This window comes from Triticum aestivum, chromosome 2D, assembly GCF_018294505.1.
Source record: "Triticum aestivum cultivar Chinese Spring chromosome 2D, IWGSC CS RefSeq v2.1, whole genome shotgun sequence".
Classification (NCBI taxonomy): domain Eukaryota; kingdom Viridiplantae; phylum Streptophyta; class Magnoliopsida; order Poales; family Poaceae; genus Triticum; species Triticum aestivum.
The window spans coordinates 469032990-469055081 of NC_057799.1; positions in this window are offsets into that span (position 1 = coordinate 469032990).

A 22092-nucleotide genomic window follows, 5' to 3' on the forward strand; every position below is an offset into this window, starting at 1 on the left:
CCGTGCTGTTGTTCCGTTGAATTTTAATGCGTTCCTAGAGAAAGGAAAGTTGAAAGATGATGGTAACAATTACACAGACTGGGTCCGTAACTTGAGGATTATCCTCATTGCTGCACAGAAGAATTACGTCCTGGAAGCACCACTAGGTGCAAGACCCGCTGCAGGAGCAACACCGGACGTTGTGAACGTCTGGCAGAGCAAAGCTGATGACTACTCGATAGTTCAGTGTGCCATGCTTTACGGCTTAGAACCGGGACTTCAACGATGTTTTGAACGTCATGGAGCATATGAGATGTTCCAGGACTTGAAGTTCATATTTCAAGCAAATGCCCAGATTGAAAGATATGAAGTCTCCAATAAGTTCTACAGCTGCAAGATGGAGGAGAATAGTTTTGTCAGTGAACATATACTCAAAATGTCTGGGTATAACAATCATTTGATTCACCTGGGAGTTAATCTTCCTGATGATTGTGTCATTGACAGAATTCTTCAATCACTACCACCAAGCTACAAGAGCTTCATGATGAACTATAATATGCAAGGGATGAACAAGACAATTCCCAAGCTCTTCGCGATGCTAAAGGCTACGGAGGTAGAAATCAAGAAGGAGCATGAAGTGTTGATGGTCAACAAGACCACCAGTTTCAAGAAAAAGGGTAAAGGGAAGAAGGGGAACTTCAAGAAGAACGGCAAATAAGTTGCTGCTCAAGTGAAGAAGCCCAAGTCTGGACCTAAGCCTGAGACTGAGTGCTTCTACTGCAAAGGGACTGGTCACTGGAAGCGGAACTACCCCAAGTATTTGGCGGATAAAAAGGATGGCAAGGTGAACAAAGGTATATGTGATATACATGTTATTGATGTGTACCTTACTAATGCTCGCAGTAGCACCTGGGTATTTGATACTGGTTCTGTTGCTAATATTTGCAACTCGAAACAGGGATTACGGATTAAGCGAAGATTGGCTAAGGACGAGGTGACGATGCGCGTGCGAAATGGTTCCAAAGTCGATGTGATCGCGGTCGGCACGCTACCTCTACATCTACCTTCGGGATTAGTTTTAGACCTAAGTAATTGTTATTTGGTGCTAGCGTTGAGCATGAACATTATATCTGGATCTTGTTTGATGCGAGACAGTTATTCATTTAAATCAGAGAATAATGGTTGTTCTATTTATATGAGTAATATCTTTTATGGTCATACACCCTTGAAGAGTGGTCTATTTTTGTTGAATCTCGATAGTAGTGACACACTATTCATAATATTAAAGCCAAAAGATGCAGGGTTGATAATGATAGTGCAACTTATTTGTGGCATTGCCGTTTGGTCATATTGGTGTAAAGCGCATGAAGAAACTCCATTCTAATGGACTTTTGGAATCACTTGATTATGAATCACTTGGTACTTGCGAACCATGCCTCATGGGCAAGATGACTAAAACTCCGTTCTCCGGAACAATGGAGCGAGCAATAGATTTATTGGAAATCGTACATACTGATGTATGTGGTCTGATGAATATTGAGGCTCGCGGCGGGTATCGTTATTTTCTCACCTTCACAGATGATTTGAGCATATATGGGTATATCTACTTGATGAAACATAAGTCTGAAACATTTGAAAAGTTCAAAGAATTTCAGAGTGAAGTGAAAAATCATCGTAACAAGAAAATAAATTTTCTACGATCTGATCATGGAGGAGAATATTTGAGTTACGAGTTTGGTCTTCATTTGAAACAATGCGGAATAGTTTCGCAACTCACGCCACCCGGAACACCACAACATAATGGTGTGTCTGAACGTCGTAATCGTACTTTACTAGATATGGTGCGATCTATGATGTCTCTTACTGATTTACCACTATCGTTTTGGGGTTATGCTTTAGAGACGGCTGCATTCACGTTAAATAGGGCACCATCTAAATCCGTTGAGATGGCCCCTTATGAACTGTGGTTTAGCAAGAAACCAAAGTTGTCGTTTCTTAAAGTTTGGGGCTGCGATGCTTATGTGAAAAAGCTTCAACCTGATAAGCTCAAACCCAAATCAGAGAAATGTGTCTTCATAGGATACCCAAAGGAGACTATTGGGTACACCTTCTATCACAGATCCGAAGGCAAGACATTCGTTGCTAAGAATGGATCCTTTCTAGAGAAGGAGTTTCTCTCGAAAGAAGTGAGTGGGAGGAAAGTAGAACTTGATGAGGTAATTGTACGTGCTCCCTTATTGGAAAGTAGTTCATCACAGAAATCTGTTCCTGTGACTCCTACACTAATTAGTGAGGAAGCTAATGATGATGATCATGTAACTTCCGATCAAGTTACTACCGAACCTCGTAGGTCAACCAGAGTAAGATCCGCACCAGAGTGGTACGGTAATCCTGTTCTGAAGGTCATGTTACTTGACCATGATGAACCTACGAACTATGAGGAAGCGATGATGAGCCCAGATTCCGCAAAATGGCTTGAGGCCACGAAATCTGAGATGGGATCCATGTATGAGAACAAAGTATGGACTTTGGTTGACTTGCCCGATGATCGGCAAGCCATCGAGAATAAATCAATCTTCAGGAAGAAGACTGACGTTGATGGTAATGTTACTATCTACAAAGCTCGACTTGTTGCGAAAAGTTTTCGACAAGTTCAAGGAGTTGACTACGATGAGACCTTCTCACCCGTAGCGATGCTTAAGTCCATCCGAATCATGTTAGCAATTGCTGCATTTTATGATTATGAAATTTGGCAAATGGATGTAAAGACTGCATTCCTGAATGGATTTCTGGAAGAAGACTTGTATATGATGCAACCTGAAGGTTTTATCGATCCAAAGGATGCTAACAAAGTGTGCACGCTCCAGCGATCCATTTATGGACTGGTGCAAGCATCTCGGAGTTGGAATAAACATTTTGATAGTGTGATCAAAGCATATGGTTTTATACAGACTTTTGGAGAAGCTTGTATTTATAAGAAAGTGAGTGGGAGATCTGTAGCATTTCTAATATTATATGTGGATGACATATTATTGATTGGAAATGATATAGAATTTCTGGATAGCATAAAAGGATACTTAAACAAGAGTTCTTCAATGAAAGACCTCGGTGAAGCTGCTTATATATTAGGCATCAAGATCTATAGAGATAGATCAAGACGCTTAACTGGACTTTCACAAAGCACATACCTTGATAAAGTTTTGAAGAAGTTCAAAATGGATCAAGCAAAGAAAGGGTTCTTGCCTGTGTTACAAGGTGTGAAGTTGAGTCAGACTCAATGCCCGTCCACTTCAGAAGATAGAGAGAAAATGAAAGGTGTTCCCTATGCTTCAGCCATAGGTTCTATCATGTATGCAATGTTGTGTACCAGACCTGATGTGTGCCTTGCTATCAGTTTAGCAGGGAGGTACCAAAGTAATCCAGGAGTGGATCACTGGACAGCGGTCAAGAACATCCTGAAATACCTGAAAAGGACTAAGGATATGTTTCTCGTTTATGGAGGTGACAAAGAGTGTAGCGACCCGACCTCAGACGGTCAAGTCTCTGTGCTTAAGTGTCATCCCTGGATCGGTGCTGACACACACAGTACTCGAGGATTTATAACAGAGGTAAATCACATGTATAAAGTAACGTAAATACTATTACCTCAATTCAAATAGCGGAAGTTACAAGGTTGTGGGGTCCCATCAACACCAACGGCAAAGTTGAGTGTAGAAGTTGTAACCCTAACGTATCACTTACTCGTCATAAGATCCTGCAACATGAGACGTTGCAGCCACAAAGGGTCAGTACATTGAATGTACTGGCAAATTCACACCATAGAGCAATGATGAATAAAGGCTATCACTACATGCATATTTGGCTGGTGGAGGCTCTATGGTTATAATGTTTTTGCGAAAAGCCAATTTTTTCCTACTGCAAAGGAATACATTTTATTTAACTATCATGGTGGTTGTTAAACATTGAGAATGGTAGACACCGTCTCAATCCCAATTAAAAAGTAATTAACCCAACCAATTATTTTAAATAGAGTGATGAGATCAACATGATAATCCAAGAACCAGATACTCAAAGATGTCCATAACCGGGGACGCGGCTATTCATGATTAGTTTGTACACTCTGCAGAGGTTTGCGCACTTTTCCCCACAAGACTCGATCTCCTCCGTTGGGATTCTCGCACTACATGATGTTTGAGAAACGGATGACCGAGACATAGTCTTTCAGAAGCGTTAGCACCTTACGATCGGGTAGACAGTTACACCTACTTCCCCTACATCTACTAGTCTACCACTGTAAGAGTTCACACAACTTAATCAACTAAGATAGAGCTCATAACAGCTTGTGGCTGCACACGGAAGTTTCTAGCATGAATAATCTTATGATCCCTTTGAGCCTGGGTGGCGGTCCATAAAAAAACAGGCAATCGCTGGAATACCCAGGTGCCTCAATCCACCCAGATGTGTATTTAATTTTCCACCTTAAGTAAACCAGTAATTAACCATCTCACATCTGTCATGGATACACTCACCCAATCCACGTCTACTAGCATAGCATAGCAATATAAGCAAACGTAGAAGTAACTCCCAAGGGTTTGATAATAAAACAGGTAATAGGTACTACCTCATCTACTTCCCAAACCCACAATTTAATTAGATCCTAATCATGGAATTTGTTTGAGGATTGATCTAATGCAATAAAAACTGGGTAGTAAAGAGGTATGATCAAAGTGTGAACTTGCCTGTACTGTGGATGAAGATGATTCGCACTCATAACTCTTGATAGTTCTACTCATCACACTCCGGTCAATCTGTCGTAAGCAAGCAATAGTAACCACACATAAGCAATCACTCAAAGGATCAGAAAGAACGAATAAGACAATTCGAAAACATCAAAACCAATCGAATAACTCTTGCAACATAAAACAATTTCTAACAGTACCAAAATTATGTGAATTTGGCCTTATCAGAAAGTTTAGGTCAAGAGCTTCAATTTGCAAAAAGAATCATCACAAACGGAGTTATAAAACTCAAGTTACGATCAAAAGAAGTTCAAATAAAAATCTGTTTGAGTTCAAATTTTAAAACTTTCAAAAACAAGTTTAAGTTGATTATCTGGATAGAGGGGATCATAATGAAGAGGTGGGCATTGGTTTCATTGAATTTGGACAAACGGTGTAAAAGTTGTGAGGGTTTGAAGACCAGGGGCTAATCTGTAAATAACGCATCTACGAAGAAGTCCCTAACTAAAACTAACAGAAAAAGAAAAGTCTAAATAACGAACGTTCATTAAACAGTACTACAGAACGAAAACGTTTACTAAAACTTACTAAACAGAAAGCGTTCGCTAAATAATCTAACCTAAAAATAAATAAAACCGGCTAAAAGGTAAACCGAAGAAAACCAAAAAAGAATAAACCGGACCGGGCGGTTTATTTACCGGTTCGGTGATTCAACGGCTTTGGCGACAAAACCGGCGGCGGCGAGGTTGAACTCCGGCGACAGCGGGTGGCTCGGGCGTGGTCGCCGGCGGTGCTCCGGTGGCCGAGGGCAACGGCGAGGGGCGAGGGCGGCGAGGTGGTGGCGGTGGCGCGCGGGGTGGAGGCGCGGCGAGGCGGTGGCGCAGAACAGCGGTGGCGGCGGTTGGCAACGGCGGCGGCAGCAACCGATGGCGGCGGCGGCGGATCTGGCGATGGGCAGCGGTGCGAGCAGAGAGAGAGGGCGGCGGGGCCAGCGCATTTATAGGAGGCGGGGCCTCGGGTGCGTGGAGGAGGGGGCAAGCAGAGGCGGCGGCGATGTCGTGCGGGTGCGGAAGTCCGTCCCATGCTCGGGGACGAGCGGGGCGCGGCGCTGGGCTGGGCCGGCTGGCTGGGCTTCGGCCTAGTTGGCCCGCAGGGAAAGGAAGTCTTTTAAAAAAAACATTTTCCACGCAAACAAAATAATAAAAAAACCAAATAAATTAATATATTATATAGGCATATAATATATCAAAATTTTCAGAAAAAGATTTCCTACAATATGAACATTATTCTAACATAAAATAAAATCCTCAATAATTCAAATAAAGCAAAGAGTGCTACTACTCTAATAAAATCCAATAAAAATCATTTTAAAATACCAAAATTAATTCAAATTTATTTCTCTCCAATTTTTTGATGTAGGGAATCATTTTACCCTAATTTCCATATATTTTATTTTTGGAGAAAAATAATTTGAATAAAATCCAAATAACTCCAAATTGAAAAATAATTTCAACAGGACTTTAAATTGGATTTCTTTTAAACTTCCAACTCATATTTCATATGTTTTGAAGAAGTCATTTTATCTTCACTCATGAGAATCATTGAGTTGCTTGAAGTTTCTGAATTTGAAATATTTCCAAGGGAAATTCAAATATTTCAAAAACCCTTTTCATTTATTTAAAATGGAAGAAGTCATGTCATCTTCTTTCTAGGGTTTTGTATTTGAAAAGAATTTGAATTCACGGAGATCTTAAAAGCAAAGTGAAAGTTTGGGAAAGTCCTTTTATTCCCTCTCATTTAACTTTCAAAAAGTTTTGAATTTCACTCAATCAATCACACCACAATCAAACAAACAATCAAATCTATCTATTTATTATAACATTCCAAAATTTAGAATTTTGGGATGTTACAAACCTACCACCCTTAAAATGAAACTCGTCCTCGAGATTCGAAGAGGCTAGCAAGAAATAGGTTAGGGTCGGGGTCTTCTCAAAATCCATCGACCATCACAGGGTCTCGGGTGCTACCACCCTTAGAAGCATGGTTACGGTTCCATCAAAACTCTTATAATCCATCCTTATTTGTTGGCAGTGTTGATCTTCTCAGATTTTCAGGGTAATTCCTTATCTGAGCTCTTCCAGTAGTGGCATAACCTTTTCCTCAATACTTCTGTCCTTTCATCTTGGTAAGGTTATACCAAGGCGGGGTCTTCTTAGCTGACGGGTCTGGCGCCAATACTAAACAACTATCGATATCTCATGGCGGTCAGCAATTTATGGTTTCTCCTGCAGGAAATGTGTCTGGGTTGAACCTCACCGTATATCCTACGATTGGCAGCACCTGCCTTGTATAGGGGAAAAATTGCTATACCATTCCAAGGTTCAAACAAGGTTTTGATCGTCGTCTCTCTACTATGGGTAAGTCACTCAGATTTACCATCCCGTATAGCAAGGCGAATAATAAGAGTAAGTCGGTATGGTGATCAATCCATCCCGCACCCAAATCATTACCTTGTATATGGTTTAGCGAATCTCGCATTCTAACACTCAGTCATCCTCACAAGCATTGCAGAATTTCTCTTGTCAACGAACCAAGGTCGGATAATCCGTGGATTCTGCAAGCCAAACAAACATCTATTGTTCCTTCACAACTCTTAGGTTTAGCGTTACTCCTATAAAATCATCTATCGAATAAAGTCGTATCTTCTTCCAAGGTTTCTCCTTCAGCAAGAGGGTGCTTGCTTCCTGGCAGGTCCTGGGGCCTGTGGGTTATGGCCCATCTCATCACTTGTAAACCTTGAACTCATCATCGGGCAACTGATCATTATCCCAACATCCAACTTCCTGGCATACTTAAAATCCATCCAATTGTATCGTTTTTTTCCTTCTATTTGCACCAAACTAAGACATGATTACTCAGACTCATCATAGAGTCACAATTGCTCCATATTACTAACATCATACCTCCTTTATATCCAATAGTACTTCATCCCTTCATACTCTTGGGATACCCTACATATCGAGATAAAACGTATACTTATGAGGTCCATACTCCACTTCGTGGAACATCATTATCCTTTCCAGGGTCAAGCGTCCTTACAGGGGAATATTGTCCATCTCTGCATGGCACTTGTTCAACTGGGAAACGTGAAACACATCATGAACTCCTGACAGTCCTTCGGGTGACTCCAACTTGTTGGCCACTTCTCCCATACGCTCCAAAACTCGGTATTGTCCTACAAATCTCGGGGCTAACTTTCCCTTAACTCCAAATAGTTTAACTCCTCGCAGAGGGGACACACGAAGACATGCTCTGTCTCCAATTTCATAGACTTCCTCCTTGTGTTTTTAAGTCTGCATAACTCTTCTGCCAGGACTGAGCTACCTTCAGTCTATCTCGAATCAACTTAACATTCTCTTCTGACTCCTTGATCACATTTGGTCCAAACAACTGACGGACTCCAACTTCATCCCACATCAACGGTGTCTGGCTCCTTCTCCCATACAAAGCTTCAAAAGGGGTCATCTTCAAACTGGCTTGGTAACTGTTGTTGTATGAGAACTCCGCGTAAGGTAGATTATCATCCCTACTAGATCCATAAACTAGCGCACATGCTCTCAACATGTCCTCCAGAATCTGATTGACTCTCTCGGTCTATCCATATGTCTACGGATGAAAGGCTGTACTGAACTCTAGCCTAATACCCAAAGTGTGGTGCAGCTGATTCCAAAACTTTGAGGTAAACTGTGTTCCTCTATCTGATACGATGGTCCTCGGAACTCCATGCGGACATACGATCCTGGTCAAATATATCTTGGCCAACTTCACACTTGTATAGGTGGTTTTTACTGGGATAAAGTGAGCCACTTTGGTCAAGCGAATCAATTACTATCTAGATAGAATCATATCCCGTTCGGGTTCTGGGAAATCCGGTAATGAAATCCATGCCTACTTCCATTCGGGTATCGGCATAGGCTGTAGTAACCCTGCTGGCTTCTGATGCTCTGCTTTTACTCTCTCTGGCATACATCACCTACGACTACATACTCCGCAATATCCTTCTTCATACCAGTCCACCAGAAACGCTCATTCAAATCCAAATACATCCTGGTGTTTCCAGGGCGAATCGAGTATGGTGAGTCATGAGCCTCCTGAAGTATTTACTTCCTGATCTTTGCATTATTGGGAACATATACACAGTCCTCGAACCATAAGGTGTCGTGCTCATCCTTATGAAAACCCTTGGCCTTTCCTTTGCTCATCCTCTCTTTTATCTCAGCAATCTCTTTGTCATACTTCTGAGCTTCACAAATTTTTCCCAACAATGTAGACTGAACTTCCATTGCTACAACAAAACCTTTGGGAACAATCTCCAACCGAAGTTCCCTGAGATCCTCGGCTAACTCCTTTGGTAATCCCCCGCTTATGAGGGTATTCGTCCTTGTTTTCTTTATGGTTGTGTCCTATTTCTACACAAAGCTTGTATGCACAAGGTTTCTTCATATCCTTTCCATAAGGCCTCAACTTCTGGGACACAAGACGAGATCTTTGCAGAGTCAACTTAAATTCTTCCCAAGTGGTTACTCTTTGACATAGATTGATGGTTTGGTACATCCTCCACCAAGAGCAGCAACTCTCACAAAGCACTGAAGAGCATGCTGGGTCATATCCTTTCCGACTACAGGGTTATTCTTCATGTGATCCTCCATGTTGAGAATCCATCAGTCCATCTCCAATTGACTTAGCGGTCTCGGAAAATATAAGCTCATCTCCATGTGTCCTCTATTGGGTCCATGGGTTTGGGGTGGGATAAGAGAGATAGAGAGGGATGCACACAATACAAACAAAAGTTTTGAAAAGACAGATTTTATTTGTGGCTGTCGGAAAAACATCAAACAAATGACAGCTCACAATCGTCGCATCTAACGTAAGTGTATAACAGGGGTTTGGTCTTCTAAAGGACAATAGATCTCAAGGTCATCAAACTCTTCCAGTCTTGGTCATGTCTCCGATGGCTCCTTCCGATCGTGCTTATCCTTATCAAGTTATTTTGCCAGATCATCTTTGTTGACGTGGAATCTCTCATGACGTCTTTTAATATTCTGGAGTTGCATTCTAAACTTCTGGGTTTCGACATCCTTGGCATGAACCATGTCCTACTGTCCTTCAGTTCCTGACAAATCTCCGGTATCTCGAGGTTTTGCTCTTCCAGCTTGGCTACTTTCTACTTCTGAGTCCTGAGTTCTTCACGGAATGCTCCTTGTCAAATATAGCTTCCTGAAGGTCCATATTAAAATCCTTGATGTAATACTCCAGATCCTGGCGATACACCAGCTAAGGTTAAAACTGCATCCTTTGCTTGGCAGATGCTCCATCAGCCTTCTACCATCCAATCCTTCTGAAGAAATGCATGCTTAACTCAGCATGGTGACAATAGCATAAGCGGGCGATAACATCATGGATAGCCATGTTTCTGCCCTTGTCATTACCATGAGCTATCATTCCATAGTTGATATCCCTTTCCTTAAGGTTTTCTTGACAAAATCTTTGAGTTCTAATGCTCTATGTTCCGGTCTTTCTCCGATACACCTTGATCTCGGGTATTTACGGCTTCCATAGTCTGACAAAATCCATAAGGGTAGCCTCCCTATACCAATCTGGAAATTCTTCAGAGCCTTCAAATTCTCCTAGTCTTCGGAGTCTTCAACCGTTGTAGTTCCAATTATAACAATTACTCGGTAAAACACTCTTCATTCCGAGGTGGTCTTCGTTGTCCGATATCTTGTCCTTCTTGGAGTGGTCTCACCAGTCGAGTCTTTGTGGTCAAAAGGGGAAAGGGGTATAGTCTCACTAAAAGGGAATATTTGAATAAGCTTAGAAGAGAAGAGAGGTAAGAGATCTTTCTGAAAAGAAAGTTGTAGAGAAAAATCTTTTCCTATGGGCTTGCCAGTTTCTAGGGTCACGTCCTATAGTCAACATGTGCTCTAATACCATCTTGTAGCGACCCGACCTCAGACGGTCAAGTCTCTGTGCTTAAGTGTCATCCCTGGATCGGTATGCTGACACACAAGTACTCGAGGATTTATAACAGAGGTAAATCACATGTATAAAGTAACGTAAATACTATTACCTCAATCCAAATAGCGGAAGTAACAAGGTTGTGGGGTCCCATCAACACCAACGGCAAAGTTGAGTGTAGAAATCGTAACCCTAACGTATCACTTACTCGTCGTAAGATCCTGCAACATGAGACGTTGCAGCCACAAAGGGTCAGTACATTGAATGTACTGGCAAATTCACACCATAGAGCAATGATGAATAAAGGCTATCACTACATGCATATTTGGCTGGTGGAGGCTCTATGGTTATAATGTTTTTGCGAAAAGCCAATTTTTCCCTACTATAAAGGAATACATTTTATTTAACTATCATGGTGGTTGTTAAACATTGAGAATGGTAGACACCATCTCAATCCCAACTAAAAAGTAATTAACCCAACCAATTAATTTAAATAGAGTGATGAGATCAACATGATAATCCAAGAACCAGATACTCAAAGATGTCCATAACCGGGGACACGGCTAATCATGATTAGTTTGTACACTCTGCAGAGGTTTGCGCACTTTTCCCCACAAGACTCGATCTCCTGTGACACCCAAAATTTTATTTGGCTTTTTCAAAACTTTTCCTTGATTTGAGGGAGGTGATTTAAATTTTTCTTCTAAAAGAACTCTCCCTCTCAAAATATTTTCTTTTATGACTAGTGCTTCATTTTCGGATTCACTCAAAACTTGATTTTGGTCTTGGAGGTTTTCCTCTTTTATTTGGACTCAAACCAAAATGTTTTTCTCTTGGAAAAATGTCCTTTGAAAATTTCTTTAAAAGGCCCTATAGCCTTTGGAATGATCTTTTTCCACTTTCAAAAATTCCTCTTGCCATGACCCAAGGGTAAATTCCCTCCCATAAGCCTTTCCTCATCTTTGGATCATGATATGCTTCAAATCCAGCAAGTTGAACCTCTCCATATAATTATTTCCATCAAAAACAATTTCTGCCTTATATCTTGATCCTTGGAGGTTTACAAAGGAACTACTCTTTCTGCTTTGATTTTTGCCCCCAAACCATTTTCCCTTCCTAGTCCTTTGAACCCTCAACCAAGATCCATGAAGATCCACTAGTCTCCAGTTCAAGTTTTTCAAACTATACTGGCTGCAAGTTTGGACCAGATTTGCCAAATTTGATGAAATTCATTCAAATCCTTCTCCAAAAATTTTGAGAAAAATCAGGCAGCCTCTGGGTGCATTGAGAGGTCACCTCACCAAGTCCCAGCTCCAGGAAAAATTTTCTTCATACCAAATCATTTCATCGAACACCTGCTGGACACTGTTTCTCTAAGGTTCAGTCAAGTCCAGTTGACAGTGTCTGAACTACTGTCGTTTCTTCAGTGTCTGTAGTCGATCTCGCCAGTGCCTCAGCGTCGCCGTGTTCCCTGTCCCCTCCCCCTTGTCCTCTGCATCGCACGAGCGCCTGGATGTTTGCGGGCATCGGCGACGAGCAGGAGGAGGTGCGCCGCCCCGTGACCGACGCCAGCGGCGGCTTTGCGGCCGCCAGGAAGAAGCACAGCGTAGACGGCGCTGACCAGCGCCGCCCAAGCCACCGGAGGCCGCCGCGTGGTCTTCCACTCCCCCGTGCGCGCTGCCACCCTCGTCGTGAACCGCTAGGCGCAGAGCACGCTCTCTGCCGCCACCGTGCCAGTACGGCGACCCCGACGAAGACCGACGCCATTACGCTATGCCCGACCGAGTTTAGCAGTGGAACGGGACCAGTAACTCTCACTGGTGCTTCCTGGCCACCTAAACCCTCTGCCAAGCCACTGCCTCGCCGTAATCGCTCGCAGGAGATTCTCCGTTCACGGCCACCCCCTCGAGCCGCCTATAAATAGAGGCCCCGAGCTCCAGCTAGTACCCACACCACCTCTGCACTCCACCAAGACCCCGCCTAGCCACTGGAAGAGCCCCGAGGGAGTCTCCTTCCTCAACTCCGGCCGCCACGACCCGCCACGGGATCCAGCTCGATTCGCTCCCGTGCGTGCACCTCTGCCTCCCATCTCTTGCCAGTAGCTCTCTAGTGCATCCCTCCTTCTGACCCGCGCTTCAATTCGAAGGTTGCAGCACACCACCGGAGTTCCCCACCATCGCCCGAGCCGCCGTCCGCCGGAGAAAGTGTCGCCGTCGACGTGGTGCTCTCCGACGCCCAAGTCCACCACCCACCGACGCGGAAGGACACGCTGATACTCTTGGTACACTTCGATCTCCCTGACTCGCCGTGGTTCGACGTCGGCGACCACCGCAGCCTTCGGGCGCCGGCGAGGTTTTTCAAACCTGACATGTGGACCCCCCACGTCAGCCTCTCTTCTTTCACCCCCGAAGCGTTTTCTGTTGGCGCCTTCGGGCAGAGTACGTTTTCTCTATGGGCTGGCGCGTTTCTATTCAAACCGTTTTCTGTTTTCTCAGTTAAGCCCCTGGAACTTTTCTGTTTCATTACAGATGAGTCCCTAGACAAAAACCCTTATAACTTTTTAATAAAAAGTGATTTTTGAGTGATTCTTTTTCTGACAGTCTTATAATTTTGTCTAGTTTTTTATGGGATTTATTTGAAAAACTTTTTGAACAGCTTTTCTGCACGCGTTGGTTTTCACGTTAGTATGCATTTTTCGCTATACCGTAGGTTCCGGGAGAGGTGACGGAGCCGCGAACTTCGCCGAGCTAGACTCCGACTTCTCCGAACCAGGCAAGCATGTTTGAACCTTTGATATGATAGGTGTTTTGCATGTTTGCGTGAAAGGTTGTGCATGGCATATGAGTATCGGTGAGTATCTCGTTGCATGTGAGGCAACTACCCGTGTGTTCCAAAGTTACTGTGATCTCTGATGAGAGATGGCCTAGTCATGTGGTGACATGAAGGGCAGTAAGGTGGTACTGTTGTAGCATGCCAGCCTTACATCATCAGATTAATTCCGACGTTAACGTGGACGGAGTCACGTTATCGTTCTTCCCCCTTCCGTGCTACCACATGTTTTCTGCCAGAATGCGGTTTAGTAAGTTGGTAACCTCTTTCCGTGTACACACCAAACAGAGGGGCTGGGATGAGGGTTCCATGGCCCTGGATTAAAGCCAGTCATCCGGTCAGGGGGCATGGGTGTTTCCGGTTGGGACAGAGAGGGGGGCACCCCTTAGAGCGCGCGTATAGAAATTTGATCCCATGCTACGCGAGGTTGTAGCCTCCCCGTCTCAAGGTTTTTCTTGAACGTTGCCGAGGGTGATTCCTGGCTTCGGAATGTTGAATGGGTGTGTACTGGTTAGACGTGTTTCTTCCAAAACACCGTAAACGGAACTAGACCCCGGTACTACTGAAATCCGTTGGCTGTGGTTAAAGTACAAACTCTGCAGAGTCAAATCCTTCCGAGTCATCGTATCCATGGTCAAGTAACCTGATCAGCGTATCCATGTCTATGTCATAACCTCGTGGTATATTTTTTCTTTCCGATAAGCGAGCGTGAGTAGTCAACTTGGCTGAACGTTATTCCTGTGGATGGACTAACCCTGTTGTTTATCTCATGCCTGATTATTCTCTTGATATGATTTAAAATTCATGAGCTACTAAGTTATGAATATAAGCCTTTTATGTGATGTCGCTCAGACGTCCGACTGTGGCATGTTTGTCTTTTACTTTCAATATAAGCCCTTTATGTGATGTCGCTCAGACGTTCGACTGTGGCATGTTTGTCTTTTACTTTCAATATAAGCCCTTTATGTGATGTCGCTCAGACGTCCGACTGTGGCATGTTTGTCTTTTACTTTCAATATAAGCCCTTTATGTGATGTCACTCAGACGTCCGACTGTGGCATGTTTGTCTTTTATTTTCAATATAAACCCTTTATGTGATGTCGCTCAGACGACCGACTGTGGCACGCACTGCCTTTTATTTTCTATTATAAGCCCTTTATGTGGTGTCGCCTTGACGCCCGACTGCGGCATTGTTATTATTGCATTTTCCTCTCGAGGAGTCATTCAGACCCTCGTTTGGCACCCAGTATATTATTTTGGGATTTCGGGAGGACTACCGCCCGACTTCTCTTTTATTTCCCGTGCAGTATTATCTCTATGTCTGAGTGCACTTGTTAACCTGTTCATATGCATCATGTCTACATTTGTTATATCTTATATCCGAACTGTCTTGCGAGTACTTTCATAGTACTCACCTGGCTTGTTGATTTGGCCAGATGTTGACGAAGGCGATCTCATGGATGAAGAGTTTGATAGTGAGTCCGACGCCTAGAGGAGTCCCAGTCAGCCCCGCGCGATCCTGGATATTGGTCACTTGTATTATATACGCTTCCGCCACCCGCAATAAATCTCCTCGAGCTTCACCCCGACGCTCGAAGAGCTGTAGTTTTCAGGAGTCATATCACCCGCTTCGCGGTGATATTTTCACCACCGTTGTTATCGTGAGATAGTAGTTATGCCACCCTATCCGCCGTTGTGTTTTATCGGCGTACATGTAATAAATTGTTGAGCAGTCTCCGCTCAACCTTGTATTATATTCAGTACTCCTGGTATTTTTCTTCTGTGACCAGGATATTGTCTACCAGTGAGAAGGAATTCTTCTTTACTGGTCCGTAAAAGGGATTGGTCTCTCAATAAATATTTTATTGAAAAACCAGTCGTGACATCTCCTCCGTTGAGATTCTCGCACTACATGATGTTTGAGAAACGGACGACCGAGACATAGTCTTTCAGAAGCTTTAGCACCTTACGATCGGGTAGACAGTTACACCTACTTCCCCTACATTTGCTAGTCTACCACTGTAAGAGTTCACACAACTTAATCAACTATGCTAGAGCCCATAATAGCTTGTGGTTGCACACGGAAGTTTCTAGCATGAATAATCTTATAATCCCTTTGAGCCTGGGTGGCGGTCCATAAAAAAACAGGCAATCGCTGGAATACCCAGGTGCCTCAATCCACCCAGATGTGTATTTAATTTGCCACCTTAAGTAAACCATTAATTAACCATCTCACATCTGTCATGGATACACTCACCCAATCCACGTCTACTAGCATAGCATAGCAATATAAGCAAACGTAGAAGTAACTCCCAAGGGTTTAATAAAACAGGTAATAGGTACTACCTCATCTACTTCCCAAACCCACAATTTAATCAGATCCTAATCATGCAATTTGTTTGAGGATTGATCTAATGCAATAAAAACTGGGTAGTAAAGAGGTATGATCAAAGTGTGAACTTGCATGTACTGTTGATGAAGATGATTCACACTCATAAATCTTGATAGTTCTACTCGTCACACTCCGGTCAATCTATCGTAAGCAAGCAATAGTAACCACACATAAGCAATCACTCAAAGGATCGAAAAGAACGAAGAAGACAATTCGAAAACATCAAAACCAATCGAATAACTCTTAGAACATAAAACAATTTCTAACAGTACCAAAATTATGTGAATTTGGTCTTATCAGATAGTTTAGGTCAAGAGCTTTGATTTGCAAAAAGAATCATCACAAACGGAGTTATAAAACTCAAGTTACGATCAAAAGAAGTTCAAATACAAATATTTTTGAATTCAAATCTTAAAACTTTCAAAAACAAGTTTAAGTTGATTATCTGGATAGAGGGGATCATAACGAAGAGGTGGGCGTTGGTTTCATTGAATTTGGACAAACGGTGTAAAAGTTGTGAGGGTTTGAAGACCAGGGGCTAATCTGTAAATAACGCATCTATGAAGAAGTCCCTGACTAAAACTAACAGAAAAAGAAAAGTCTAAATAACGAACATTCGTTAAACAGTACTACAGAACGAAAACGTTTACTAAAACTTCCTAAACAGAAAGCGTTCGCTAAATAATCTAACCTAAAAAAATAAAATTGGCTAAAAGGTAAACCGAAGAAAACCGAAAAAGAATAAACCGGACCGGGCGGTTTATTTACCGGTTCGGTGATTCGGCGGCTTTGGCGAAAAAACCGGCGGCGGCGAGGTTGAACTCCGGTGACAGCGGGCGGCTCGGGCGTGGTCGCCGGCGGTGCTCCGGTGGCCGGGGGCAACGGCGAGGGGCGAGAGCGGCGAGGTGGCGGCGGTGGCGCGCGGGGTGGAGGCGCGGCGAGGCGGTGGCGCAGAACAGCGGCGGCGGCGGCGGATCTGGCGATGGGCGGCGGCGCGAGCAGAGAGAGAGGCGGCGGCGCGAGCAGAGAGAGAGGCGGCGGGGCCGACGCATTTATAGGAGGCGGGGCCTCGGGAGTGTGGAGGAGGGGGCAAGCAGAGGCGGCGGCGGGAGTCCGGGCGGCGTACGGCGGCGGCGATGCCGTGCGGGTGCGGGAGTCCGTCCCGAGCTCGGGGACGAGCGGGGCGCGGCGCTGGGCTTCGACCCAGTTGGCCCGTGGGGAAAGGAAGTCTTTAAAAAAAATCCACGCAAACAAAATAATAATAAAACCAAATAAGTAAATATATTATATAGGCATATAATATATCAAAATTTTCTGAAAAAGATTTCCTACAGTATGAACATTATTCTAACATAAAATAAAATCCTCAATAATTCAAATAAAGCAAAGAGTGCTACTGCTCTAATAAAATCCAATGAAAATCATTTTAAAAATACCAAAATTAATTCAAATTTATTTCTCTCCAATTTTCTGATGTAGGGAATCATTTTACCGTAATTTACATATTTTTATTTTTGGAGAAAAATAATTTGAATAAAATCCAAATAACTCCAAATTGAAAAATAATTTCAACAGGACTTTAAATTGGATTTCTTTTAAACTTCCAACTCATATTTCATATGTTTTGAAGAAGTCATTTTATCTTCTCTCATGAAAATCATTGAGTTGCTTGAAGTTTCTGAATTTGAAATATTTCCAAGTGAAATTCAAATATTTTCAAAAACCCTTTTCATTTATTTAAAATGGAAGAAGTCATGTCATCTTCTCTCTAGGGTTTTGTATTTGAAAAGAATTTGAATTCACGGAGATCATAAAAGCAAAGTGAAAGTTTGGGAAAGTCCTTTTATTCCCTCTCATTTAACTTTCAAAAAGTTTCGAATTTCACTCAATCAATCACACCACAATCAAACAAATAATCAAATCTATCTATTTATTATAACATTCCAAAATTTAGAATTTTGGGATGTTACAAAGAGTTCGTCGTAAATGGTTACGTCGATGCAAGCTTTGACACTGATCCAGATGAGTCTAAGGCACAAACCGGATACGTATTTATATTGAACGGTGGAGTTGTCAGTTGGTGCGGTTCTAAGCAAAGCATCGGGCGGGATCTACGTGTGAAGCGGAGTACATAGCTGCTTCGGAAGCAGCAAATGAAGGAGTCTGGATGAAGGAGTTCATATCCGATCTAGGTGTCATACCTAGTGCATCGGGTCCAATGAAAATCTTTTGTGACAATACTGGTGCAATTGCCTTGGCAAAGGAATCCAGATTTCACAAGAGAACCAAGCACATCAAGAGACGCTTCAATTCCATCCGCGATCAAGTCAAGGAGGGAGACATGGAGATTTGCAAGATACATACGGATCTGAATGTTGCAGACCCGTTAACTAAGCCTCTCTCACGAGCAAAACATGATCAGCACCAAGACTACATGGGTGTTAGAATCATTACTGTGTAATCTAGATTATTGACTCTAGTGCAAGTGGGAGACTGAAGGAAATATGCCCTAGAGGAAATAATAAAGTTGTTATTTATATTTCCTTATATCATGATAAATGTTTATTATTCATGCTAGAATTGTATTAACCGGAAACTTAGTACATGTCTGACTACATAGACAAACAAAGTGTCACTAGTATGCCTCTACGTGACTAGCTCGTTGAATCAAAGATGGTTAAGTTTCCTAGCCATAGACATGAGTTGTCATTTGATTAACGGGATCACATCATTAGAGAATGATGTGATTGACTTGACCCATTCCGTTAGCTTAGACCTTGATCGTTTAGTATGTTGCTATTGCTTTCTTCATGACTTATACATGTTCCTATGACTATGAGATTGTGCAACTCCCGAATACTGGAGGAACACTTTGTGTGCTACCAAACGTCACAACGTAACTAGGTGATTATAAAGGTGCTCTACAGGTGTCTCCGATGGTACTTGTTGAGTTGGCATAGATCGAGATTAGGATTTGTCACTCCGATTGTCGGAGAGGTATCTCTGGGACCTCTCGGTAATGCACATCATTATAAGCCTTGCAAGCAATGTGACTAATAAGTTAGTTGCGGGATAATGCATTACAGAACGAGTAAAGTGACTTGCCGGTAATGAGATTGAACTAGGTATTGAGATACCGACGATCGAATCTCGGGCAAGTAACATACCGACGACAAAGGGAACAACGTATGTTGTTATGTGGTTTGACTAATAAAGATCTTCATAGAATATGTAGGAACCAATATGAGCATCCAGGTTCCGCTATTGGTTATTGACCGGAGATGAGTCTCGGTCATGTCTACATAGTTCTCGAACGCGTAGGGTCCGCACGCTTAACGTTCGGTGACGATCGGTATTATGAGTTTATGTGTTTTGATGTACCGAAGGTAGTTCGGAGTCCCGGATATGATCACGGACATGACGAGGAGTCTCGAAATGGTCGAGACATAAAGATCGATATATTGGACGACTATATTTGGACATCGGAATGGTTCCGGGTGAGATCGGGCATTTACCAGAGTACCGGGAGGTTAGCGGAACGCCCCGGGAGGTATATGGGCCTTATTGGGCCATAGTGGTAGAGAGGAGAAGGGAGCAAAGGAGGGGGCGCGCCCCCCAAGCCCAATATGAATTGGGAAGGGGGCCGGCCCCCCTTTCCTTCCTCCTTCCTCCCCCTTCCTTCTCTCCTAAGCCAACTAGGGAAGGGGGGAATCCTACTCCCGGTGGGAGTAGGACTCCCCTTGAGGCGCGCCTAGGAGGCCGGCCCCTCCCCCTCCTCCACTCCTTTATATACGGGGGAGGGGGGCACCCCATAGACACACAAGTTGATCATTGATCTATTAGCCGTGTGCGGTGCCCCCCTCCACCATAATCCACCTCGGTCATATCGTTGCAGTGCTTAGGCGAAGCCCTACGCCGATAGCTTCATCATCACCGTCATCACGCCGTCGTGGTGACGAACCTCTCCCTCGACACTCTGCTTGATCGTGAGTTTGTGGGACATCACGGAGCCGAACGTGTGCAGATCGCGGAGGTGCCGTACTTTCGGTACTAGGATCGGTCGATTGTCAAGACGTACGACTACATCAACCGCGCTGTCATAACGCTTCCTCTTACGGTCTACGAGGGTACATGGACAACACTCTCTCCTCTCGTTGCTATGCATCACCATGATCTTCCATGTGCGTAGGAATTTTTTTTCAATTACTACGTTTCCCAACAGTAGAAGCACCCAGTTTCAGGCTTGGGTCTAGCTTTGGGCTTCTTCATGGGAGTGGCAACTTGCTTGACATTCTTCTTGAAGTTCCCTTTCTTTCCCTTGCCCTTTTACTTGAGACTAGTGGTCTTGTCAACCATCAACACTTGATGCTTTTCTTGATTTCTACCTTCGCCGATTTCAGCATCGCGAAGAGCTCGGGGAATCGTTTTCGTCATCCCTTGCATATTATAGTTCATCACGAAGTTCCAATAACTTGGTGATAGTGACTAGAGAACTTTGTCAATCACTATCTTATCTGGAAGATTAACTCCCACTTGATTCAAGCGATTGTAGTACTCAGACATTCTAAGCACATGCTCACTGGCTGAGCTATTCTCCTCCATCTTGTAGGCAGAGTACTTGTCAGAGGTCTCATACCTCTCGACTCGAGCATGAGTCTGAAATACCAATTTCAGCTCTTGGAACATCTCATATGCTCCGTGGCGTTCAAAACATTTTTGAAGTCCCGGTTCTAAGCCGTAAAGCATGGTGCACTAAACTATCAAGTAGTCATCATACCGAGCTTTGTCAAACGTTTATAACGTCTGCATCTGCTCCTGCAATAAGTCCGTCACCTAGCGGTGCATCAAGAACATAATTCTTCTGTGCAGCAATGAGGATAATCCTCATATCACGGACCTAGTCCGCATTATTGCTACTATCATCTTTCAACATAGTTTTTCTCTAGGAACATATCAAAAATAAAACAGGGAGCTCCATCGCGAGCTATTGATCTACAACATAGTTATGCAAATACTATCAGGACTAAGCTCATGATAAATTAAAGTTCAATTTAATCATATTACTTAAGAACTTCCACTTAGATAGACATCCCTCTAGTCATCTAAATGATCACATGATCCATATCAACTAAACCATGTCCGATCATCACGTGAGATGGAGTAGTTTTCAATGGTGAACATCACTATGTTGATCATATCTACTATATGATTCATGCTCGACCTTTTGGTCTCAGTGTTCCGAGGCCATATCTGCATATGCTAGGCTCGTCAAGTTTAAACCGAGTATTCTGCGTGTGCAAAACTGGCTTGCACCCGTTGTATGTGAACGTAGAGCTTATCACACCCGATCATCATGTGGTGTCTCAGCACGAAGAACTGTCGCAACGGTGCATACTCAGGGAGAACACTTATACCTTGAAATTTTAGTAAGGGATCATCTCATAATGCTACCGTCGTACTAAGCAAAATAAGATGCATAAAAGATAAACATCACATGCAATCAAAATATGTGACATGATATGGCCATCATCATCTTGTGCCTTTGATCTCCATCTCCAAAGTACCATCATGATATCCATCGTCACCGACATGACACCATGATCTCCATCATCTTGATCTCTATCAACGTGTCGTCACATGGTCGTCTCACCAACTATTTCTTTTGCAACTATTGCTATCGCATAGCGATAAAGTAAAGCAATTATATGGTGCTTGCATCTTATGCAATAAAGAGACAACCATAAGACTACTACCAGTTGCCGATAAATTTAACAAAACATGATCATCTCATACAACAATTTATATATCATCACGTCTTGACCATATCACATCACTACATGCCCTGCAAAAACAAGTTATATTAGACGTCCTCTACTTTGTTGTTGCAAGTTTTATGTGGCTGCTACAGGCTTAGCAAGAACCGTTCTTACCTACGCATCAAAACCACAACGATTTTTCGTCAAGTGTGTTGTTTTAACCTTCAACAAGGACCGGGCGTAGTCACACTCGATTCAACTAAAGTTGGAGAAACAGACGCCCACTAGACACTTGTGTGCGAAGCACGGCGGTAGAATCAGTCTCATGAACGCGGTCATGTAATGTCGGTCTGGGCCGCTTCATCCAAAAATACTGCCA